Source organism: Pseudophryne corroboree, chromosome 7, assembly GCF_028390025.1.
Source record: "Pseudophryne corroboree isolate aPseCor3 chromosome 7, aPseCor3.hap2, whole genome shotgun sequence".
Lineage (NCBI taxonomy): Eukaryota > Metazoa > Chordata > Amphibia > Anura > Myobatrachidae > Pseudophryne > Pseudophryne corroboree.
Window position 1 is genome coordinate 399,202,259 of NC_086450.1, and position 27,925 is coordinate 399,230,183.

A 27,925-nucleotide genomic window follows, 5' to 3' on the forward strand; every position below is an offset into this window, starting at 1 on the left:
AAGTAGAGTTCTTTAACAGTCCTGCTCATAATAAATTTAGGTACCTTTTGTACCACACCTGATTGGGAATTTGCAAACATATATATATTTGTCTTGTTCTATTAATAGGGCTTATATGCCGACTTGGTCGTCTGTCCTATTACAGTGTTATACTGTTGAGTTATTTCATCCTAGTAAGTATGATACTAGTACCTCTGGGTGATTGGTTTTTGTTGGGTGATACTGATCTACCTTTCTTCACCATATTTGGTATCCAGGGGGTATATCCATATGTTTGGTAGCATTACACTTGGCACTTTTCCTTATTAGCACATTGCACTTTAGTGGTGAATTTCTGATTGGGCCCGTGAGACTGATTGTATTTATTTATTTATTTCATGTATCTGTTATTCTGACAGGTTATGACTATTTGAAAATATGTAAGGCTTGTCTTGATAAAGGCTCTGCTTGTGGAGCCGAAACGTTGACCCAATAAAGCCGATTATGATCTAAGAGAATACGATTGGACTCGATTTTTGAAGGATAGTGCCCCCCAGGAAACTGGAACTACGACTACATGTGTAGACCCACCATAATTGTGTGGATTCTACTGGGTGCACCCCACAGTTGATTGCACACGGATGTGAGTGCAGGACTTCCTTGGATATATATATATATATATATATATATATATAGGTTACAAATCACCCCGGCACTCCTCTCTGTTAATACAGCTGCTGCGGTGCCCTCCCGGTGAACGCTCAGTTCCACTATATGGTTCAGGGGTAAGTCGGCGGCACTCAGTCAGACTTATACGGCTGCAGTATAAACAAGTGGTTTATTAGGCCAACATGTTTCGGGGATTAGACCCCGTCCTCAGGGCCAGACAGTCTGGCCCTGAGGACGGGGTCTAATCCCCGTAACATGTTGGCTTAATAAACCACTTGTTTATACTGCAGCCGTATAAGTCTGACTGAGTGCCGCCGACTTACCCCTGAAATATATATATATATATATATCACACTGTGTGGTACTACAATTCTCAACAAAGTAACCACCTCTTATGTTTACTCTGTAATCGTGTATGTGTGTACACTTGAATGTATAAATGCCTTCTACCTAAACTAGCACTCTACCCACCTGTCCTTAGGTGATTTGAGGGGACATTTACTAAGCAGTGATAAGAGCGGAGAAGTGAGCCAGTGGAGAAGTTGCCCATGGCAACCAATCAGCACTGAAGTAACATCTATAATTTGCATACTATAAAATTATACAGAGCTGCTGATTGGTTGATGGGGCAACTTCTCCACAGGCTCACTTCTCCGCTCTTATCACTGCTTAGTAAATGTCCCCGTTAATTGGTATGGGTGCCTTGCATTTGCTGTCTACGTATTAGAATTGCACTTTGATAGGAATGACATGAATACATTTGTATAATATGTCAGTGTTAGGAACATTAGGGACCCACCTGATGAGGTCACCTGGCCATGGTAGATGGGCCCACATTTTTGGGCTAAAATTGTGCTAAGAACCTCAATTTCACTAATGTAAAAATTGCAGAGTTTATTATAATTGTTCTGATTACTGGTGTTCTTAGTGCTTAGATTGTGCACCTGCATTTATTTTTTATTTTTTATTTTCCTTTTTTCTGTATACTGTATATCACATCAGGAGAAGGATAGCGCACCTACTAAACCTAAGCTAAACATTAACAAGCCACAAACCTTTCTTTACTGCCATACATTATAGAAAACAATGAAAATAGTGTGGTATGGACAGATACCCAGAACAAAGAGACAATTCATCTGTCTTGCAGCAACTAACAACCAGTAAAACTACTCCAATGATATAGGCTAACAGTGGAAACTGAACACTTAAAAGGGAGATGAAACCAGCACATTAGAGGAGCAAAACACTGGAAACCCATTGTGGTTTATGCTCCTTCATGCTTAAGCCTTTAGGGGGACATTTACTAAGCAGTGATAAGTGCGGAGAAGTGAGCCAGTGAAAAAGTTTCCCCATGAACCAATCAGCAGCTCTGTATAATTTTACAGTATACAAATTATAGATGGCTCACTTCCCCGCTTTTATCACTGCTTAGTAAATGTCCCCTTATGGCTCTTTTCTCTAAAAAATATGATAAACAAATGATCAGATTGAATGTAATAAGTCTGGTCAAAATATACTATAAAAGTTGAATTCAATCATACATGAGAGTTACTGTAGCCTGCCAATGCTGCTTAGCATTTTTTTTTGTGAGTGTTGCTTCCTTATGAGAAGTTGAACCTACCAAAGACATTCTGAAATGCGGGGGTCTATGTACTAAGCCTTGGAGAGTGATAAAGTGTAGAGAGATTACTATTGGACAATATTGCCCCCTGTGTGCCCCAAATGCCCTAAGCGTCTGTCACATGTCCCTCTGGCAGTATGTTCCCCACGTGCCTCTAGTGCCCCAAATGCATACAATGCACTACATCACTACACTAAATGCCCCTATACACTGTATACACCACATTCCCAACATTAACATAAGAACATCTTAGTGCATCCCTCCACATGAGCTTATCATAAGGAAGGTCTCCCTGTCTCAGCTCAATGAGTGGAGGGGACTGCCCTGGTCCAGCAGAAAGGAGGAAATACTTGGGTACATACAGCAGCAGCAGGGGTAGCTGATCCTGCCGAAGGGACCAGCCACCATGTACAACAAATCACTTCCAGAGGAGTCCTCTCCTCTGACTGGACTGTCTGCTAGTGACTGAGGGCCAGAGGCGGATTGGCCATAGGGTTTACAGGGAAGATTCCAAGTGGGCCAACGCACCCGTGGGGCCTGTTTTGTTTGAGGACATGTGGTCCTGTTTATAGACATAATGAATAAGATTCAAAATAATTTGCATATATGAAAATTACTTTGCCACTTAGCCTGTGATTGCAGATGATCTAGTGTATGCTCTCTCTGCCTGCTTGGCTGACATATAAGATTGAATAATGATTGGGATACGGTTGGTGTAATAAGCAAGAAAATATATCTTTCTAAAGAATGATATAGTTTCCTAAATTCTGAAGGTGTATCATATAATGTGCTCATAATATTTAATTTTATTTATTTTAAATTTCCCCCTTGATGCTGTACATGCCCACTATCTGGAAATCTTGGGGGGAGGGTGCTGCTGCCATGGCCCATTGCTAGACCTTACACCTCTGGAGCTGCCCATGTGGGGCCACTAGTACAAATTTTTCCAGGGCCGCTTTTTGTTCCCAAACCGCCCCTGCTGAGGGCTATCACTGAAGAAGTAGTCAGGGCTGGGGATAGCATGCATGGAAATGACTGTGTGACTGAGTACCGGCGGCTGCAAGGAGAGGCCGGTGTATGTGTCCCAGCTCCACCCCGGGTCCACCTCTCACAGCTGCACAGCTCCAGGTTCCATCTTCTTTACTGGTGATTGTATCACAGTTGCTAACTACTGTAGGTCTGTACCCCGGCTCTCTTGGAGCCCCCAAATCCTGCGCCCAGGGCATGTGCTCCCATAGCCCCCCCTAGTTGCGGCCATGCCCTGATGTATGTGTCTCTCTGTTCAGCGCTGCTGAGCACTATGGTGCTTTACAAATCAATGATAATATTTTTCTCAACTGCGATATTGCTCATAGACCTGTAGTCCTTCCATTAAAAGGATATAAGTCACTCTTCCAGGATACATGTACTGAAAAAGAAATCAAACACAAAAATTAGGTAGTAGAACATACAGTAGCCTATACTTTTAGTGAAAGCCAATGTTAATTACAGCACATGCAGCATTATGAATTGCTGATTTAAAAGCCGTTTTCAGAATACAGATTGCTTTACAATGTGTGATTTGTGTAGTGATCCTGGGAAGCCTGCCATGACATTTGCAATATTTAATGATGCATCACAAACAACCTAGACATTTAGTGATTTGTTCGGCTTTCTCTTCTAAAAATGAATGTTTTTGTCGACAGCTCAGTATAAGAACCTTCAGCAATGCCTATGCATATAATAAATCCAACAATATAAGAGATACTGTATAAAAGGCAAATATCTTTTCATTTGAAATAACTGCAAAGAGACTTTTAGGGGTCTCTTTTATCAAACTCACAAGGCAGGATTTAGGGTTTCTACCTGTTTATCAAAGTTCTCCGCAAGGTAAAGATTATTGCCACCAGCTGCCTTCACCGGGCACTTCTGCAATGCCTTCCTATGCAATGCATGGATAAGTCTATTGATCAGGAACAGTGGAGGTACCACTATGAAATTTTCAGATACCAAAAATTGTTCTATATTTCAATCTACTGTCATTTCCCGCAAGGCTAGAGCAGCTAGACCACTGCTTCCCCTCACGGCCATTAAACTGCGCCTCGTATCAGTCATACTGTCCCAACATCCATTGTAAGATGGCGGGCTGGCAGAAACATAGACAAACATTGAGGTACGTAGCGTTATAAGAGTTCTGCATCTAAAGGGCACATCAGCAGTTGAAATTCATCACCAACTTCTCAAGGTGTATGCTGATAACGTCATGCCAAGGAAACAGACTTGGTATTGATGCACTGCCTTTGATAACTACAGGATACAAATGAGTTTCTACCATTGGGAGGTACTGGACCAGGTTCCCTAAAGCTCTGACCTGGTACCAAGGGATTTCTACTTGGACCATTTAAAAAGCACCTAGATGGAAGGTGATTTGCCACCAACGGTGAAGTTCAGAAAGCCATCATGTCCTAGCGATAGGTGCTTGACACTGGTTTCTTCTATGACAGACAGATGCCTTGGTGTACTCTTGGAACAAATGCTTAGACAAGTAGGGGTGCTATGTGGAAAAATAATCTGTACTAAGGCCATTCTATTAATTAAACGTGTATGTACGAGTTGAGTAAATCTACACAAGAGATCTTGTTACCTTACTTATTGATCTACCATCATAAATATTGGTGGATCATACTAAGGAAGAAGTGGATGCAATCTATGAAAGCCATGCAAAGATATCAAAACATTGGGGGAAATGTAATAGGTTTCTGTTTTCCAAAACCAAGGAATTTTGTCAAGATTTCCAAATGTCTTTTAAAATACCAATGTTATTAAAGTCCAAACCCAACTCGTACTATTGGTCTGCTGATTCATCTGCTCCATTTTCTGGTCTTAGGATCTGCAAATGGCAAATGGGGCTGGGACCCTGGCTCATCCCCCAGCAATGGGCCCTGGGTGTCCACCCCAACTAACCTAAAATCATCTACTACTACACCATCCCCTAGCACAAGGAAATGCGGGGCTTTGTCCACCCATATCATTTTAGGATATTGCAATCCTTGTATCTAGCTGGGTCTACTATTTTCATCTGTCTCATATACAGGTCTGATTCCCTTTCTATATGTGTAATACACATGCAAAGGACAAACAGTGCTTTCATAAAATCATAATCTGACAGGTACAGTAAGTGAAAGAGTTTATGTTTAGCTACTGCCCAATATCCATAAGCTTTTATTTACTGTAGTCCAAAGACACTTCACAAGTGTAATTTTGCTGAAAAGATGATGCTGTATCATAGACGTCCCAAGTCAGTTGTCACAATGGAGCAGTCACTCAATAAGGATTGTACCTAACAAACCATACATCTCACTGACCATGTAGCATATGGGATAATTTAGAGTGAGGATGCACGAGGCAAATGCCAAGTTGCAGTAGTCCAGGTGGGAGATACTGAAAAAATAGATAAGGGTCTTGGTTGCATCTTAGGTGACCAAATAATAAATTCCTACAATATTTACAAGGCTGAAGGGTTGTGACAGACATTGTGATCCTTATGGGATCTCAAGTGAAATTAGAACAAACTGTAAGTCAGTAATGGAGAAACATGTGCTCTAGCAATAAGATATGGAAAACATGCACTGCTAGTGTGTCCTGAGGACTGAATTTGACAAGCACTGGTCTAATGTGACACCAAGGCTACAAGCTTATGAGACTGTTGAAATTGTTGGGTTTTTGGAAGTGACAGATATAAAGAAGTTGGTGATGCTAGGGTGAGCTCAACTTTGGACATATCAAACTTTAGGTAGCATTAGACAGGCATGTGGAGATAGCAGAGATACTACTGTCCCACAAGAGAGTACTGAAAAGAAGAGGTCGGGGAGGAGCTGCTGATTTGTTATCAGGATACCGGTGTATTGAGAAACCTTAACACATAGTGGGAGTGAATGTACCAGAGGTAAAGACACTGCAGGAGGAGGAGTTGATGAAATAGGATTTGCACTATATCAAAAAGTCCAATGGAGTGGAGTGTGTATATCAGCATCTTAGTAGCGCAACATTGCACCCCAAGCTGGACCCGCTCCCCTACACATTTGAAATCACTAAGCGAGAACTGGCTCCAGGGAACTGACAGCTGGATGTATCCTAAGGACACATTAGACATCTCTGAGTTGGATCTCCAGGCTGCGGGGTGCCATTACAAGTTTTGGCCCTGGTATAGGAAAAAAGGTGATCAATAGTTGTATGGGGTGACATTTTTTACTACTTTTTTTGACACCATTTTGTCCATGTGTAACTCCATTTTGTATATGTATGACCTCATTGCTTTATATATGTATTTTGTATTAGTGTTTTGCAGACATATAGGCACCAGTTAGAAACTTAGGGGTCTGTTTACTAAGCCTTGGATAGAGATAAAGCGGACAGAGATAAAGTATCAGCCAATCAGCTCCTAACTGTCATGTAACAGGCTCGGCTTGAAAAATAACAGTTTGGAGCTGATTGACTAGTACGTTATCTCTGTCCACTTTATCTCCATCTAAGGGTTAGTAAATAGACCCCACAGTCTCACATTAAGTTACAAGTTGTCTTTCACCTTTGAATTAGTGTTAAAGACATAGTGAGTAAGGAGTGTAGATAGCTTTTAGGCTGGCTGATTATAATAAATAAGTGTTTCTATTATCAGTATCTCAGATGTAAACTGCCTAGTAAGATGTTTGGGGTATTGTATTCATAAGTGGGTGAAAGTGGACACCTGTCAAGTCATAAGATAAACTATCTTATGTGAACAACTACTGCACCCAGCTTCATAGACACTGAAAGTAATATATTTTAAGACAATGATAGCGTATTACTTCAGGAGGGCTATAAAGCCTAGAGACTTATGGGCCCTACACATTGGCCGATCCGCCACCGAGCTGCCCGACGGCGGATACGGCCGACGGGCGACCCGGCAGCAGGGGGGCAGTGACGGGGGGGAGTGAAGCTACTTCACTCCCCCATCATACGGCTCCATAGAACTGCAGGCAAATATGGACGAGATCGTCCATATTGGCCTGCATGCACAGCCGACGGGGCACCAGCGATGAACGAGCACAGGGCCTCGCATCGTTCATCGCTGGTGCCTCCACACTGCATGATATGAACGTTATCTCGTTCATTAATGAACAAGATCGTTCATATCGTGCAGTGATGTCGGCCAGTGTGTAGGGCCTACAGATGGGTCCACCGTTATCTAGACTAGTTTTCTGTGTCTAGTCACAACATGAGTTATTAGCATAAACCCTTCATCTATTGTTCTCAGCTGCAATACAATACAGAGAACAATACAGCAGGGGATTAAGTCATTAAAGGAGGGGATTAAGTCCGACTGGCCAGTTCAGTTAATCTTATTAAAGGTCAAGATAAATGTGGACCCATCTGTATTACACAGAACAAATGAGTTCCGATCGAAGCTGGTTCTGGCTGCAGCGGATCCAGTTTTCTACAATTCCCCTCCAGCTGTTGACTTGCGACAAAGTTATTAGAAGGGACCCTGGAGATTTGACTGAACTACATTATGTAAACAACTTAATCGATGACCATCATCTGGGACAGATCTTAAAACATCTGAGATAAGAGCTGAGTATTCTAATTTGTTCTTGCTATTATTGCAATTGAGTGTAACTTGTTACTTACTTCCATGTTTTCATTATTGTAACTTAAAAATAAATGCTTAACCTTTTTGAAAAGTCCTGTGTCAGTCTCCATATTTAACACATTGTATCCCAGAACCTGGTTGCTTGAGTTTTCAACTGACAACAATAGTGTTGAAAGCAACAGAGATGTCCAGAAGCATTAGTATTGAGAAGGTCGGTTTTACCTGCCTGTGTCTAAGGCTCACAGGTTATATCAATGGAGCCGCAGACATTGTTATAAGTGGATCATTAAACCCTTTTGTAAATTAAGTCTTTGGCATTTTAGGGAAGGAAGTCAATTGCAGAGGTTTAGGAAGGGAATAAGAGGTGGGAAATAGATATAACTAGCTGTTCTACCTGTTCTTCACATGGGAATTTCTGACTTTCATGGTTGTACATATAAATTAAGGAACAATTACTTCACAGAAAGTGTAGTGGATAAGTGGAATAGCCTCCTATCAGAGGTGGTAGAGTCTAAGACTGTAGAGCAATTTAAACATGCTTGGGATAGGCATATGAATATCCTTACAAAGAATTAAGGTTCAATAAGGGTTGAGATTACCTAAAGGATAAAAAAAAAGGGGCAGACTAGATGGGCCAAGTGGTTCTTATCTGCCGTCAAATTCTATGTTTCTATGTTAAATGTTTAAAATTTGGTAAATCTATAGAGGGGTGTTGTATGGTATGCCGGCCGCCGGTATCCCGGCGGCCAGCATACCGGTGCTGGGATCTTGACCGCTGGCATACCGACAGCTGGGCGAGTGCAAATGAGCGCCCTTCGGGCTCGCTGCGCTCACCACACTGCACTCGACACGCTGCGGGCACTGTGGCGCGCTACGCGTGCCACGCTATTTAGTCTCCCTCCAGGGGGGTCATGGACCCCCAAGAGGGAGAATAGTTGTCGGTATGCCAGGTGTCGGGATTCCGGCGTCGGTATACTGAGCGCCGGGATCCCAACAGCCGGCATACTGAATACCACCCCTATAGAGCAGTACATTTAAGATGTCTTAATGTAAGTAAATATTAATCCATGGTTCTTGGCGTTACCCGAGGAGCACCTGTAGCAGATACAGTAAAAAGTGACAGTTCCATATTTGTAGTTTATTAAATTCTACACACTGGAAGTGCAATCCAAATTTTAATCCGAATGTCCTTTTGGGCATTATCATTCACGCAAAAGCCACGCATCGGTAATGACGCCTTTATGCCAACCCCCTTTTCATCCCCTTAGGGGAGGTTTATTATAATTCTAATTACGCAGTTTTCCTATATTCCAACTGCAGAATACCTATTTTAAATTTCATCTTCCTAATATATCGGGAAGTAAGAGAATTAGTGATGAGTTAGTGAGTGAGTGAGTGAGTGAGTGAGTGAGTGAGTGAGTGAGGGCTTTCGCATTTTTATAGTTTATTAAATTGTACACACTGGAGGTGCAATCCAAATTTTGATCAGATTGTCCATTTGGGCATTATCGTTCATGCAACACAAGCCACGCATCATTAATGATGTCATTATGTTAACCCCCTTTTCATCCTCTTAGGGGAGGTTTATTAAAATCCTAATTACATAGTTTTCCTATTTCCCACCCGAAGAATACCTATGTTTAACATATCGGGAAGTAAGAGAACTAGTGATGAGTCAGGCAGTCAGTGAGTGAGTGAGTGAGTGAGGGCTTTCACATTTATATATATATATATATATATATATATATATATATATATATATAGGACAGTAGCTTGCTTTTGTGACGTAGGCACCCACTAAGAGGGGATTTTTCAATATTCGACCCACAAAGGGGTTCAAAGGGGTGAGATAATTCCCCCCTCACAGAGGAGAGTTAAGACAGCCCACCCAGCCGGGGCTATAAAGAATGCATGGTGCCAGCAATATACCATGTCGCGGAGGGGGGAAGACACATTGCTCTGTTCCTGGACTTCCTTACAGTGGCAGTTGCAGAGCACTCCATTATTCAAATAGGGGAGCCACATCAATTGCCACCCATAAACACTGTCAAACATCGCTGAGTGTGGCTCCCCTATTTCAATAATGTACTGCTCTAAGACTGCACCCGGCAAGGAAGTGCAGTCTTATGGTTAAGGAGATTTTGTCATGAGTCAGTGATATTTGCCTTTTATATATATAGACAGTGGCGGTTCTTGCCACGGGCAAGCGGTACTTTTGCCCGGGGCGCCGCCTTCCGGAGGGCGCCGGCGCCATCCGGAGGGCGCCGCACCAGGGCAAGAACCGCCACTGTGCCCCTTGCAGTGCCCTGCTGTGCCCCCCGCTTTGAAGGGAACCAGACGCGTAGCGTCTAGTTTCCCTTCATTGAGAGGACCTTAGTTGTGCGGTGCGCGATGACGTCATCGCGCACCGCACAGCAAAGGTCCTCTCCATGAAGGGAAACTAGACGCTACGGTCTAGTTTCCCTTCGTCTAAAGGACCTTTGCTGTGCGATGCGCGATGACGTCATCGCGCACCGCACAGCATAGTGGCACAGACACTAGGGGTCATAATTGACCTCTAGTGTCTATGCTGTTCTATGGGAGAGACGTAATAACGTCTCTCCCATAGATCAAAGAGAGGAGAGCAGAAGAGCGGCGCCGCCGGCGGAGGGGGTCTGGATCAGGAACGGGGATGGTAAGTATTCTTTTTATTTATTTTTATTTTTTCTTTCAGCACGTTGACCACGCCCCCAATTGAAGCCACGCCCCCATATTTTGCCCGGGGCGCCACAAACCATAGAACCGGCCCTGTATATAGATTTCAGATATAAGTACTTAACCTACCTATTTCCAGTCAGAAGAGGATAATGGGGGTCATTCCAAGTTGATCGCTAGCTGCCGTTGTTTGCAGCGTAGCGATCAGGCTAAAAATCTGCTTTTCTGCGCATGCGTATGCACCGCAATGTGCACGCGCGACGTACGGATACAAAGTCCTTTGTGGTTTTGCACAGGTTCTAGCGAAGCTTTCTGTCGCACGGCACAACGCAAGAAGATTGACAGGAAGGGGGCATTTCTGGGTGTCAACTGACCGTTTTCTGGGAGTGTTTGGAAAAACACAGGTGTGCCGGGGAAAACACAGGTGTGGCTGGGCGAACGGTGGGCGGGTGTGTGACGTCAAACAAAAGTCATCTCTTCAATGTTAGAATCAACGCACACACAAAAAGTAGTAAGTCCAGGGCTGGTCTTGTTTTGCACAATTTTTTTTGCAGGCGCTCTGCTGCACACGCGTTTGCACTTCTGCAAAGCGAAAATACGCTCCCCGGTGGGCGGCGACAATGCATTTGCATGACTGCTAAAAACTGCTAGCGAGCGATCAACTCGGAATGACCTCCAATGTCTCAATTATCAGATGCTAACCTGTCACTTGAACTAAACATTGTTGAACCTCTCAGATAGCAACAGGAGGAAAGGAGAGATATATATTTTGACTCTTAAATGCATTAAAGGAAAGCTTGATAGTCAGCAACTGCTTATCTGCTGAGTACCAACAGCTCTCCCAGTGACCTTAAGTGTTGTGCGAAAATCTTTACCTTTTTACCTCAAAGAAGGAGCCTTAAGGAAAGTGAGAAGCTAAGCAAGGAGATCTAGGGCTCTTTGGAATAGAGTCAGCCTATCTCTGCAAACCTTATATATTTAACATACAGCAGGCGGAGCTTGGCCTTTCGTCCTAGCATTTACAGCACTGAGCAGGGCAACGTCAGAGGCGGGACGGGGCAGAGAAGGAGGCGGATTATTCTTCTCAGCGCCAGCCTTTTGACAGCAACAATCCAGGGAAGGCCTGCCCGGAGGTGTGGCCTGACAAAGGTTGGCAGCAGCGGGCTGAGCATGTCCTGTTAGAGGTTTAATGAGTTTACCAGAAAGTCCTTCAAAATTAAAGTTATACACATGGAAATACTTGAAATTCCGCAGTGAAGCACGAGTATTGAGCTAGTATAATATATAATAGATATAGTCACTCAGGCAACTATAAGTGTAAAACTGTTATGACAGTAGTGCTCCCATGTTCAATAATAAAATGTTCATGAAACACACAATAAGTGTGCATCCATTTCACCACTTACAGTGTGTTCTTTGGATGTAAGCCTAATCAGTAGAGATGTGCGGGCTCGGTGTCATGAAAATTTAGCCCGTCCAAACTTCAAGGATCCAAGGGAATCTGAGTGCCCGCCATGGTTTTACCGCCTTGCTCGGATTTCAAAACGAGGCAAAACGTCATCTTCCTTTTGTTGGATCTCGCATGTTTTGGACTTGATATAAGTCCCTCCCACAGTGATTCAGGCACCATTTCATACAGGACTGCCAGAGAGCTGTTGACTGCTAAGCTGACTGCTGACCAATGTGACTGTCCACTCCTCACTGAGGCTCCTATAATTGGCTCTCAAATATTCTTTGTAGGGGTCCAACAAACCAAGCATTTCAGCCACAAAAGTGGCAGTCCATGTTGCTGAAAGACTTGGTGTGTTAAACTGCGCATCTTCTTTTTTTTATTTATTTTTTATGAATCTCTTTATTAAGTAGTCAAAATATAACATTGAGGCAGGTCACAAAGATTTGTCAGAACAACAAAGACATCAATATATCAAGGAAAGTGTGGCCATACCCTTGAATACAAAGAAAATATAAAATGACTACTAAGTTTTTTCTTTAATATTTTAGGAATGAAAACTAAGAGAGAAGAGAGAAGAAAAGGGGAAAGAAAAAGATATAAAGAGGAGTAGGGATAGAAACAAGACGAAGAAGAAGAAAGAGAAAAGAGGAAAGGAGAAAGAGGAGAAGAAAAGAGGGGGGGGAGCTGGGGAAAATGAATGCATGAGAAGACAAAGTCTAAACATTCTGTCAACGCAATTAAATTTACAATGGTGGACACTCGGATTGTTTTTCTTACAATATAATCTCAATACATGGGAGAGCTTACATCACATTCTTGGCGGCTATATTCACGTTGTACCAAGTGGTATTATCAAAGATTTGCCAAATTCTATTTTGAGTAAGGATAGGTAAACTATTAACAAAGTCTCCCCATTTTTTGTGGAAGAGCGCTACACCTTGATTACTATTAAAAGAAACCATACGACGTTCGTGGTAAAGGACCTCTATCAACATACATTCCCATTCCCTCACAGTAGGAGCAGTTGGGTATATACAGTGCAGTAAGATAGCTTGCTTCGCAATAGTAACCATAACAGTCAGTAATGGAATTAAATGGGCAATATCGAGTTGTGTGAGATATATAGAAAAGTCTGCAAATAACAGTGGCCTGATTGATAAAGAAAAGTTGAGGTTAAACACTTTATTAAAGTAACCGACAAGTTTGTACCAATTTTTTTTAATCTTACCACAAGACCAAAGGTTATGTAGAAGATTGGCTCCTAGTGCTGAGCATTTAGGGCACAGTCCTGTTTCCGAAGCATTGAAATGACTCCTTCGTAGAGGGGAGATATACATCCTATTAAACACTCTAATGTGAATTTCCTGAAGTCTAGCTGATTTCAAATATTTCATAGACCGCGCGGTATTAATCAGAATGTCGTTGATCTCTGGGAGGTCAGGGGCTTCTTTTTTCCAAGCAAGGGATAATGTATCCCAAGATGGAGCGCTAGCCTCAATAATGTCAGTATAGAGAAATCTAATTTTGAATGGATGGGTACGGCAAAGGGCAAGGGTAGTATTGACAACAGGGAGGGGTAGTAGGGTACCAAGAGGATCCACCAGCGCATTAATATAATGTCTTAGCTGTAGGTACATAAAAAATTGTTTATGAGGGATAGAAAACCGCTCCTGCAATTGAGTAAAGGAGAGGAGGTGTCCACCGGGGTCAAAAACATCTTTTATCGCCATAATTCCCCGACCGCTCCAGGAATAGAACATTTTGTTGTGCAAGGAAGGAGTAAATTTAGGGTTTCCCCAGATGGGAATATATGGGGTAGAATAAGGATTACTTTTAAGATTTTTATTAGAGATGTGCACCGGAAATTTTTCGGGTTTTGTGTTTTGGTTTTGGGTTCGGTTCCGTGGCCATGTTTTGGGTTCGAACGCGTTTTGGCAAAACCTCACCGAATTTTTTTTGTCGGATTCGGGTGTGTTTTGGATTCGGGTGTTTTTTTCAAAAAACCCTAAAAAACAGCTTAAATCATAGAATTTGGGGGTCATTTTGATCCCAAAGTATTATTAACCTCAATAACCATAATTTCCACTCATTTTCAGTCTATTCTGAACACCTCACACCTCACAATATTATTTTTAGTCCTAAAATTTGCACCGAGGTCGCTGGATGACTAAGCTCAGCGACCCAAGTGGCCGACACAAACACCTGGCCCATCTAGGAGTGGCACTGCAGTGTCACGCAGGATGGCCCTTCCAAAAAACACTCCCCAAACAGCACATGACGCAAAGAATAAAAAAAGAGGCGCAATGAGGTAGCTGTGTGAGTAAGCTAAGCGACCCTAGTGGCCGACACAAACACCTGGCCCATCTAGGAGTGGCACTGCAGTGTCAGGCCGGATGGCCCTTCCAAAAAATACTCCCCAAACAGCACATGACGCAAAGCAGAAAAAAAAAGAGGCGCAATGAGGTAGCTGTGTGACTAAGATAAGTGACCCTAGTGGCCGACACAAACACCTGGCCCATCTAGGAGTGGCACTGCAGTGTGACGCAGGATGGCCCTTCCAAAAAACACTCCCCAAACAGCACATGACGCAAAGAAAAAAAGAGGCGCAATTAGGTAGCTGTGTGAGTAAGCTAAGTGACCCTAGTGGCCGACATAAACACCTGGCCCATCTAGGAGTGACACTGCAGTGTCAGGCCGGATGGCCCTTCCAAAAAATACTCCCCAAACAGCACATGACGCAAAGAAGAAAAAAAAGAGGTGCAATGAGGTAGCTGTGTGACTAAGATAAGTGACCTTAGTGGCCGACACAAACACCTGGCCCATCTAGGAGTGGCACTGCAGTGTCACGCAGGATGGCCCTTCCAAAAAACACTCCCCAAACAGCACATGACGCAAAGAAAAATGAAAGAAAAAAGAGGTGCAAGATGGAATTGTCCTTGGGCCCTCCCACCCACCCTTATGTTGTATAAACAGGACATGCACACTTTAACCAACCCATCATTTCAGTGACAGGGTCTGCCACACGACTGTGACTGAAATGACGGGTTGGTTTGGACCCCCACCAAAAAAGAAGCAATTAATCTCTCCTTGCACAAACTGGCTCTAAAGAGGCAAGATGTCCACCTCATCATCATCCTCCGATTCATCACCGTGTACATCCCCCTCCTCATAGATTATCAATTCGTCCCCACTGGAATCCACCATCACAGCTCCCTGTGTACTTTGTGGAGGCAATTGCTGCTGGTGAATGTCTCCATGGAGGAATTGATTATAATTCATTTTAATGAACATCATCTTCTCCACATTTTCTGGAAGTAACCTCGTACTCCGATTGCTGACAAGGTGAGCAGCGGCACTAAACACTCTTTCGGAGTACACACTTGTGGGAGGGCAACTTAGGTAGAATAAAGCCAGTTTGTGCAAGGGCCTCCAAATTGCCTCTTTTTCCAGCCAGTATAAGTACGGACTGTGTGACGTGCCTACTTGGATGCGGTCACTCATATAATCCTCCACCATTCTTTCAATGGGGAGAGAATCATATGCAGTGACAGTAGACGACATGTCCGTAATCGTTGTCAGGTCCTTCAGTCCGGACCAGATGTCAGCATCAGCAGTCGCTCCAGACTGCCCTGCATCACCGCCAGCGGGTGAGCTCGGAATTCTGAGCCTTTTCCTCGCACCCCCAGTTGCGGGAGAATGTGAAGGAGGAGATGTTGACAGGTCGCATTCCGCTTGACTTGACAATTTTCTCACCAGCAGTTCTTTGAACCCCTGCAGACTTGTGTCTGCCGGAAAGAGAGATCCAAGGTAGGTTTTAAATCTAGGATCGAGCACGGTGGCCAAAATGTAGTGCTCTGATTTCAACAGATTGACCACCCGTGAATCCTTGTTAAGCTAATTAAGGGCTCCATCCACAAGTCCCACATGCCTAGCGGAATCGCTCAGTGTTAGCTCCTCCTTCAATGTCTCCAGCTTCTTCTGCAAAAGCCTGATGAGGGGAATGACCTGACTCAGGCTGGCAGTGTCTGAACTGACTTCACGTGTGGCAAGTTCAAAAGGTTGCAGAACCTTGCACAACGTTGAAATCATTCTCCACTGCGCTTGAGACAGGTGCATTCCACCTCCTATATCGTGGTCAGTTGTATAGGCTTGAATGGCCTTTTGCTGCTCCTCCAACCTCTGAAGCATATAGAGGGTTGAATTCCACCTCGTTACCACTTCTTGCTTCAGATGATGGCAGGGCAGGTTCAGGCGTTTTTGGTGTTGCTCCAGTCTTCTGTACGTGGTGCCTGTACGCCGAAAGTGTCCCGCAATTCTTCTGGCCACCGACAGCATCTCTTGCACGCCCCTCTCGTTTTTTAAATAATTCTGCACCACCAAATTCAAGATATGTGCAAAACATGGGACGTGCTGGAATTTGCCCATATTTAATGCACACACAATATTGCTGGCGTTGTCCGATGCCACAAATCCACAGAAGAGTCCAATTGGGGTAAGCCATTCTGCGATGATCTTCCTCAGTTGCCGTAAGAGGTTTTCAGCTGTGTGCGTATTCTGGAAAGTGGTGATACAAAGCGTAGCCTGCCTAGGAAAGAGTTGGCGTTTGCGAGATGCTGCTACTGGTGCCGCCGCTGCTGTTCTTGCGGCGGGAGTCCATACATCTACCCAGTGGGCTGTCACAGTCATATAGTCCTGAGTCTGCCCTGCTCCACTTGTCCACATGTCCGTGGTTAAGTGGACATTGGGTACAACTGCATTTTTTAGGACACTGGTGAGTCTTTTTCTGAGGTCTGTGTACATTTTCGGTATCGCCTGCCTAGAGAAATGGAACCTAGATGGTATTTGGTACCGGGGACACAGTACCTCAATCAAGTCTATAGTTGGCTCTGCAGTAATGATGGATACCGGAACCACGTTTCTCACCGCCCAGGATGCCAAGGCCTCAGTTATCCGCTTTGCAGCAGGATGACTGCTGTGATATTTCATCTTCCTCGCAAAGGACTGTTGGACAGTCAATTGCTTGGTGGAAGTAGTAAAAGTCGTCTTACGACTTCCCCTCTGGGATGACCATCGACTCCCAGCAGCAACAACAGCAGCGCCAGCAGCAGTAGGCGTTACACGCAAGGATGCATTGGAGGAATCCCAGGCAGGAGAGGACTCGTCAGAATTGCCAGTAACATGGCCTGCAGGACTATTGGCATTCCTGGGGAAGGAGGAAATTGACACTGAGGGAGTTGGTGGGGTGGTTTGCGTGAGCTTGGTTACAAGAGGAAGGGATTTACTGGTCAGTGGACTGCTTCCGCTGTCGCCCAAAGTTTTTGAACTTGTCACTGACTTATGATGAATGCGCTGCTGGTGACGTATAAGGGAGGATGTTCCGAGGTGGTTAACGTCCTTACCCCTACTTATTACAGCTTGACAAAGGCAACACACGGCTTGACAAATGTTGTCCGCATTTCTGTTGAAATACTTCCACACCGAAGAGCTGATTTTTTTTGTATTTTCACCATGCATGTCAATGGCCATATTCCTCCCACGGACAACAAGTGTCTCCCCGGGTGCCTGACTTAAACAAACCACCTCACCATCAGAATCCTCCTTGTCAATTTCCTCCCCAGCGCCAGCAACACCCATATCCTCCTCATCCTGGTGTACTTCAACACTGACATCTTCAATCTGACTATCAGGAACTGGACTGCGGGTGCTCCTTCCAGCACTTGCAGGGGGCGTGCAAATGGTGGAAGGCGCATGCTCTTCACGTCCAGTGTTGGGAAGGTCAGGCATCGCAACCGACACAATTGGACTCTCCTTGTGGAATTGTGATTTCGAAGAACGCACAGTTCTTTGCTGTGCTTTTGCCAGCTTAAGTCTTTTCATTTTTCTAGCGAGAGGCTGAGTGCTTCCATCCTCATGTGAAGCTGAACCACTAGCCATGAACATAGGCCAGGTGTTAGGGTCTCCTGCCCTGTGCTGCCACGTCGTCATGGCAACCGGGAGACAAGTGCTAGCGGAGTAACCTGAGCGCAGCTGATACTCCTGTTCGGGTCTTTTGCTGTGCAGTGGTTACAGGCTCTGTGCACGGCAGGGGATCCGGTGCTGGTTTTTGTGCTCACAGTCTGTGAGGTCTGAGTGGGGCGTGGACAGCACCTGCTATATAAGGCCTCTTCTCAGGTTAAGCAGATGCTGCTGAATCTTTGTTGGTTAGTCAGTTCCTGAAAGTTAGCCAGTACTGTGTAGCTTTGCATTTGTTGTTGCTTACTGCAATTAGGCCTGGGGATTTGGTACTACACTCTGCCAATCCAGAACTAGCAGTAAGACTGGAGTCAGTCGTTTAACTTGCTGGGGTTCTTTTGCTACTCTGTGAACTTAGCAAGTTTGCGACTGTATTCTCAGACTTGCCTGCCTAAATCCTGTCTCACTGTGCAAGGTGTTCAGGTGTCAGTTTAGTGGCAGTAAGCTGAACCTGTGCACTGCAAGTGAGGATTAGGATTGTGGAGACTCTCCTTGTGTCTATCATTCCATCTCTGACCAAGGAGTTTACTGCCACACCCGTTGGTAACCCTTTAGGGTTTTGCTGTTGCCCTTAGCAACAGCATTTCGGGTTCTCTACGTATTAAAACACAACATCTTGCTTTTTCCATCTGAGCATTACTAATACTGGGGAGACACCCAGTTTCTTAGCCTCTGGGCTTCTCTGTTCACTTTGTGTTTATTTTGTTACCCTATCACCTTCTGTGTACGTAATGTCATATTCCCCAGTCTGTCTGTGAGTTCATTTGTTTTGCATCCCTATCCGTTCAGACACCAGTACATTCCTGCAGGCACTGGTGTGCATAACAGTTCAAACACCAGTACATTCCTGCAGGCACTGGTGTGCAAAACAGTTCAGACACCAGTACATTCCTGCAGGCACTGGTGTGCATAACACCAGGGCCTCAGCCGTTCCTTGCCACTCCGTGTGGTAAATGGCATATTGGCAAGTTTACGCTTCTCCTCCGACAATTTTATTTTAGATTTTGGAGTCCTTTTTTTAATGATATTTGGTGTTTTGGATTTTACATGCTCTGTACTATGACATTGGGCATCGGCCTTGGCAGACGACGTTGATGGAATTTCATCATCTCGGCCATGACTAGTGGCAGCAGCTTCAGAACGAGGTGGAAGTGGATCTTGATCTTTCCCTATTTTTGGAACCTCAACATTTTTGTTCTCCATATTTTAATAGGCACAACTAAAAGGCACCTCAGGTAAACAATGGAGATGGATGGATACTAGTATACTTATGGATGACGAGTGACTGACGACACAGAGGTAGCTACAGCCGTGGACTACCGTACTGCGTCTGCTAGTATAGAGATGATAATGATATAAAAAATATATATATATCACTACTGCAGGTATATATAATATAATGACGGACCTGCTGGACACTGTCAGCAGACTCCTAAACTACTAGTATGAAGAAGATAGAAAAAAAAAAACCCACCACAGGTAGGTATACAATTATGGACGAGCACTGACGACACAGAGGTAGCTACAGCCGTGGACTACCGTACTGCGTCTGCTAGTATAGAGATGATAATGATATAAAATATATATATATATATCACTACTGCAGGTATATATAATATAATGACGGACCTGCTGGACACTGTCAGCAGACTCCTAAACTACTAGTATGAAGAAGATAGAAAAAAAAAACCCACCACAGGTAGGTATACAATTATGGACGAGCACTGACGACACAGAGGTAGCTACAGCCGTGGACTACCGTACTGCGTCTGCTAGTATAGAGATGATAATTATATAAAAAATATATATATATCACTACTGCAGGTATATATAATATAATGACGGACCTGCTGGACACTGTCAGCAGACTCCTAAACTACTAGTATGAAGAAGATAGAAAAAAAAAACTACCACAGGTAGGTATACAATTATGGACGAGCACTGACGACACAGAGGTAGCTACAGCCGTGGACTACCGTACTGCGTCTGCTAGTATAGAGATGATAATTATATAAAAAATATATATATATCACTACTGCAGGTATATATAATATAATGACGGACCTGCTGGACTTTGTCAGCAGATTCCTAAACTACTAGTATGAAGAAGATAGAAAAATAAACCCCACCACAGGTAGGTATACAATTATGGACGAGCACTGACGACACAGAGGTAGCTACAGCTGTGGACTACTGTACTGCGTCTGCTAGTATAGAGATGATAATGATATAAAAAATATATATATATCACTACTGCAGGTATATATAATATAATGACGGACCTGCTGGACACTGTCAGCAGACTCCTAAACTACTAGTATGAAGAAGATAGAAAAAAAAAAACCCACCACAGGTAGGTATACAATTATGGACGAGCACTGACGACACAGAGGTAGCTACAGCCGTGGACTACCGTACTGCGTCGGCTAGTATAGAGATGATAATGATATAAAAAATATATATATATCACTACTGCATGTATATATAATATAATGACGGACCTGCTGGACACTGTCAGCATACTCCTAAACTACTAGTATGAAGAAGATAGAAAAAAAACCCCCATCACAGGTAGGTATACAATCATGGACGAGCACTGACGACACAGAGGTAGCTACAGCCGTGGACTACCGTACTGCGTCTGCTAGTATAGAGATGATAATGATATAAAAAATATATATATATCACTACTGCAGGTATATATAATATAATGACGGACCTGCTGGACACTGTCAACAGACTCCTAAACTACTAGTATGAAGAAGATAGAAAAAAAAACCCCACCACAGGTAGGTATACAATTATGGACGAGCACTGACGACACAGAGGTAGCTACAGCCGTGGACTACCGTACTGCGTCTGCTAGTATAGAGATGATAATGATATAAAAAAAATATATATATCACTACTGCAGGTATATATAATATAATGACGGACCTGCTGGACACTGTCAGCAGACTTCTAAACTACTAGTATGAAGAAGATAGAAAAAAAAAACCCACCACAGGTAGGTATACAATTATGGACGAGCACTGACGACACAGAGGTAGCTACAGCCGTGGACTACCGTACTGCGTCTGCTAGTATAGAGATGATAATGATATAAAAAATATATATATATCACTACTGCAGGTATATATAATATAATGACGGACCTGCTGGACACTGTCAGCAGACTCCTAAACTACTAGTATGAAGAAGATAGAAAAAAAAACCCCCACCACAGGTAGGTATACAATTATGGACGAGCACTGACGACACAGAGGTAGCTACAGCCGTGGACTACCGTACTGCGTCTGCTAGTATAGAGATGATAATGATATAAAAAAATATATATATATTACTACTGCAGGTATATATAATATAATGACGGACCTGCTGGACACTGTCAGCAGACTCCTAAACTACTAGTATGAAGAAGATAGAAAAAAAAAACCCACCACAGGTAGGTATACAATTATGGACGAGCACTGACGACACAGAGGTAGCTACAGCCGTGGACTACCGTACTGCGTCTGCTAGTATAGAGATGATAATGATATAAAAAATATATATATATCACTACTGCAGGTATATATAATATAATGACGGACCTGCTGGACACTGTCAGCAGACTTCTAAACTACTAGTATGAAGAAGATAGAAAAAAAACCCCACCACAGGTAGGTATACAATTATGGACGAGCACTGACGACACAGAGGTAGCTACAGCCGTGGACTACCGTACTGCGTCTGCTAGTATAGAGATGATAATGATATAAAATATATATATATATCACTACTGCAGGTATATATAATATAATGACGGACCTGCTGGACACTGTCAGCAGACTCCTAAACTACTAGTATGAAGAAGATAGAAAAAAAACCCCACCACAGGTAGGTATACAATTATGGACGAGCACTGACGACACAGAGGTAGCTACAGCCGTGGACTACCGTACTGCGTCTGCTAGTATAGAGATGATAATTATATAAAAAATATATATATATCACTACTGCAGGTATATATAATATAATGACGGACCTGCTGGACTTTGTCAGCAGATTCCTAAACTACTAGTATGAAGAAGATAGAAAAATAAACCCCACCACAGGTAGGTATACAATTATGGACGAGCACTGACGACACAGAGGTAGCTACAGCTGTGGACTACTGTACTGCGTCTGCTAGTATAGAGATGATAATGATATAAAAAATATATATATATCACTACTGCAGGTATATATAATATAATGACGGACCTGCTGGACACTGTCAGCAGACTCCTAAACTACTAGTATGAAGAAGATAGAAAAAAAAACCCCACCACAATTATGGACGAGCACTGACGACACAGAGGTAGCCACAGCCGTGGACTACCGTACTGCGTCTGCTAATATAGAGATGATAAAGATGATAGAGATGAACAAAAAAAATATAACACTACTGCAGGTAAATATTTATATAATATAATGAATGACGGACCTGCTGGACACTGTCAGCAGAATGCGTTTATAGAATTAAAAAAAAAACACCACAGGAGTGTTTAACTTTTTCAGGCAGACAATATACTGGTGGTCACTGGTCAGTCACACTGGCAGCAAAAGTGTGCACTGTACTCCTGCTATAACTGCACCCCAGTCTCCTCCACAATTCAGCTGTGTGAGCAGTGAGCACTCAGCACAGTCAGATATACATATAGATGATATTATCATGCAGCACACTGAGGCTGAGCACAGATATGGTATGTGACTGTGTATCATTTTTTTTCAGGCAGAGAACGGATTATATTAAATAATAAATAAAACTGGTGGTGGTCACTAGTAACTATCAGCAAAACTCTGCACTCTGAGTACTCCCTAATGCTCCCCAAAATTACTAAGTAATCAACTCAAGTGTCTCTATCTATTCTAACGGAGAGGATGCCAGCCACGTCCTCTCCCTATCAATCTCAATGCACGTGTGAAAATGGCGGCGACGCGCGGCTCCTTATATAGAATCCGAGTCTCGCGATAGAATACGAGCCTCGCGAGAATCCGACAGCGGGATGATGACGTTCGGGCGCGCTCGGGTTAGCCGAGCAAGGCGGGAAGATCCGAGTCTGCCTCGGACCCGTGTAAAAAGGCTGAAGTTCGGGGGGGTTCGGATTCCGAGGAACCGAACCCGCTCATCTCTAATTTTTATGTATAGTCAGCGAAGCTCTGTAAGTATCACCGAAAAGGACGTTAAGTTTGATCTCCGTCGGGATATCAGTTGACGGGGTATGGAGAAGTGCGGCAGGAGAATAAGGGCAAAAAAGGGCCTCTTCCAAAGTCAGATTGGTATATATACCTTGGCGCAAAATCCAGTCAGAGGCATTACGAAATAAGGCTGACCTAGCAAATATCTGTATATTTGGCATACTAAGTCCGCCTTTCTGCTTAATAAGGTATGTGCGTGCTTTAGGCATTCAGGGCTTTCCGTTTTTCCAGATAAATCTGGAAAATAATCCAGAACATATCCGTGTATCTTTCCTAGAAATTGTAACAGGGAGCATCTGGAGTAGGTATGCTAGTTTAGGGAAAATTACTGATTTTAGCACCGCTATCCTGCCCATTAATGAGAGCGGAAGGTCCATCCAGCTTTCTAATTGGGTTTTCATTTTATTAATGATTGGGGTATAGTTATTCGAGTATAACTGGGACAGGGCGGGCGGGATATAGATTCCTAAGTATTTTAGTTTGGAAGAAGTTAAAGTAAGTGGAGTGGAAAAATTAGAGAGTTCTGGGGAGTCCCTGGGACAATTCAAAAGCAACAACTCCGACTTATTGATATTAATACGGTAACCAGCAAAATGAGCCAAACTTATCTATGAGAGACAGAATAGCTGGGATAGACTTTGTGGGATTTTTAATTAAAAGAAGCATATCGTCAGCAAACAAGCACTGAGATACCGGTGAAGGCAGGTAGTTGCCTCAGGGCTATGGCAAGGGGTTCCAGGGAAACTGCGAATAGCAAGGGGGAAAGGGGCAGCCCTGTCTAGTTCCCCGCTGTATGAAAAAAGGGGTAGAGAAGTATTTATTAACAAAGATCTCGGTGGGTGGGTTATGGTAAATGGTCCGCAGGGTCTGCACAAATTTAGGGGGGAAGTCAAACCTTCGGAGCGTCTTGAATAAGTGATCCCACGTTACTAGATCAAATGCCTTCTCGGCGTCTAACGATAGCATAAATGCAGGATCACTCGGCCCAGACAGCTCCAGAGATTGTAGAATAGTTAAGATTTTCCTTATATTGGTCACTGAGTGTCTGCCCCAAATGAAGCAAGTCTGGTCTTCGTGAATAATGGAAGGGAGCATTTTCTTCATTCTCTCTTATAAAATTTTGGTGAAAATTTTGTAATCAACATTAAGTAATGCAATGGGTCTGTAGGACGAGGGTAGTAGGGGATCTCTACCCGGCTTAGGCAATACCCGGACCACTGCAGAATTAAAATATGTGGGGATAGGTCCAGAGGATAATATAGAATTATAAAAGGCCGTTAGGGGTTCTAATATTTTTGGGGAAAGGAGCTTAAAGAATTCAGAAGCCAACCCATCAGGGCCCGGGGTTTTAAGATTCTTAAGTTTCCTAATAGTGTCTAGCACTTCTTGAGTAGTGAAAGGGGTGACGAGTGAATCTGATTGCTCTGAGGTAGTTTGCGGCAATGTGAGCCCTTCCCAGAATTCCTGTTTATTTGCTACATTGATGGAATCTTGAGAATAAAGGTTGTTATATAATGCATGGAAGATGTTTGAAATTGTTTCCCCATGAAAGGAAATCTCGCCATGGTCATCCTGTAGGGCAGGGATATGATGAGATCCTTCATTCGTTTTAAGTAAGTTAGATAGCAAGCGGCTAGATTTGTTCCCAAATTGAAATATATTGTGCTTGCCTGCAGCAAGAAATCTATTGTCTATTTGTGTTAGAATTTGGTCAAAATGTTGTTTCGCCTCTTTGTATTTATGTTTATTATCAGCAGTGGGAGAAGATTTAAAGGATTGAAAGGAGGAGGTAAGTGCAGATTGAGCTGTATGGTAGGTTTCATTTTGATCCTTTTTAAATTTAGCTGTAAAGGCAATAATATCGCCTCTCAGCACCGCCTTGGCTGTTTGCCAAAAGAGGCTTGGGTCTGACTCATGTTCAGAGTTATTAGTCTGATAAGAGTCCCATGCTGACTGTAACATAGTTTGAAATTTCGGAGAAGCTGCCAGTTTAGTTGGGAATCGCCAATGGGTATTAGATCCCAGAGTAAATTTAGTTTGTATTGTTAGTGAAATGGGATCATGATCCATTATAAGAATCGGTTCTATTTCTTAGTCCAATATCCTGACTGACAGGGCATCAGAAACAAAGAAGTAATCTAGGCGTGAGAAAGAGTTATATGTGGCTGAGTAACAAGTGAAGTCCAATTCAATGGGGTTACGTATTCTCCAAATGTCTATGAGACCTAACTGGGAAGCCATATAATTCAAATAAATTTTGGGGAGGCGAGACTTTTGAGTTGAGGTGCTCTTCCTATCCAGCACTAGAGAGGAGACCAAATTCATATTGCCCCCCATTATAATCGAGGTATTGGAGTACGGTCTAAGTAGATTCGTGATGTGAATATAAAATAACTTATCATATACTGCAGGAGAATATACATTACACAGTGTATAACGGGATCCTTCAAGGGTAACATCTAATATAATATATCTGCCCGCAGTATCTGTGATCCGATGATGGATATCAACCCTAATACCCTTTCGCACCAGAATGGCCACTCCTCTTGCCTTTGAATTAAAGGATGAGGATGCAACAAGTTGATGGCGGAGCATAGTAAGTTTGCTGTGTTCAGTGGGTGTCAGATGAGTTTCCTGTAACAAGGTGATGTCAGCTTTAACCTTATTCAAGTAAGTAAGAATTCTGCGACGTTTGATGGGTGAATGAATACCTCTCACATTCCAGGAGTATATCTTAAGTTGTGAAGCCATATGTTAGATAGAAGATGAGTGTGTTTGAGAACCCAGCATCCACCATCAGACCAGAGCACAGGACAGAAAACATACAAGGCTTCAACATTGACAAGTATAAGTGTAGTATATCAGTGTACAAGAGAGCTCCCCAGCTCCCAAGAAGATAGGTAGGCATGAAGGATGAACAAGAAAGTTCAGATAGAGTTGGAAGAGAGAAGAAGTAAAGGAAAGTAATACAGAAGTATATACCGCAGTATAAAACTAGTAACGAAAACATTGTGTATACAAACAGCAACCGTGGGGTAAACCCAAATACATTTATAAATTTAACTTAGAGGACTTCTCAGCACTGGACACAAACATTTTTTCTAGGGGGCCCCTAAGTAAAGCATTGCAAAACAAAGTAGGTAATAGTAGGGAACTTTCAATAATCCAGTCAGCAGCAAAAGATGAAACAATAGGAGAAACGGAAATAAAACAAACGTAAAAGAAAAAGACAAATTACAGCAGACCAGCAAATAGTAATATCAACATCTGTCAGATAAAAGTAAAAAATAAAAATAAAAAGGGGCCGGTAATTCGTATATATAAAAAGAATTCCCAATTCGCCCATATATTCAGTATCTCACTCATTTTGGTCCATAGAACTAGGATTTGCGGATTCCATGTCTTGATTAAGAAAAGCTTTAGCGTCATCCACATTGGTAAAGTCCTTAGGATCTTGGGGCAGAAAGATACGCAGCCGGGCTGGTAGAGCAAGGCAAATTTAGTTTTGGACTCGATCAGCTGGCTACAAACCACAGACATCTCGCGGCGGGCCCTGGAGACCTCAGCTGAGTAGTCCTGAAATACAAAGAGTCTCTGTCCCTCCCATTGAAGAGTGCCCTTTGCTTTTGCTGCTGACCATATCATTTCTTTGTGACGGAAATTGAGGCATTTGAAGATCACTGGCCAAGGACGAGTTTGATTAGATGTTCGCTGCGGGCCCAATCTCTGTGCCCGCTCAATTTCAAAGGAGGATAACTCATCGGGGATACCAAGCAGTTGAGGGAAGACTAATGTCAGAAATTTAAGTAGATCCGGACCTTTAATGGATTCCTTTAGACCCACAATCCGTAGATTATTTCTTCTCGATCTATTTTCAAGATCATCAAGTTTGGACACCATGTGTTGGCGGGAGGACGTTAAAGATGAGACCTGTTGTTTCAGTTCTTCTATTTCATGAAAGTTTGAGCCAATTCTGTTTTCGTTAATCGATATCCGGCGGGACATAGAACCAAGTTCGGATTTGATCTCAGTGACAGCCGACATTAACTTTTCCGCTTGTGCATGCAATAACGGTTCAACTGTTTCTTTTATAGCTTTAACTATCTCAGCGTAAGACGGGGGAGTAGGGGTGGCCTTCGGAGGCATGGTGGCCGCCGGCTCAAGGTCTTTTTCAGGGTTACTTATTATAGATGGGTTGGGAGATAGAACAGCCAATGGAATCGCTCCTTTTCCGCCGCCCTTAGAACGTTGAGGTTTAGGCGCGGGTAAGGTGAGAAATTTGTCCATAACATGTCCAATAAAGATACTGAGAGCCGTACAATAAAATCAGACTGTGGCCAACGCTGTGTCCTCCATACGTAGAAATCACGGTTGCTATTTGACAGGATTTACTCCATGTACCTCATAGTGGAGCGGGTACGGGGTAATATATATTAGACACCACCAGGAAGGAAGAGCTGTGGGGTAATATTGCTTTTGTCGAGTGCGGACCAGGCCAGCACGTCTCACTGTAGAGGGCAGCTAAATACAATTTTATGATGATCTGACCAGCAGCATCATCACAGCAATAACAGCCATCACCTGCAACATGAAAGCACAGTATTCTTCGCATCCACGGGGTGGATTGGGGGTTTGATAGATGTAACAAATCAAGTGGCCTGAGACC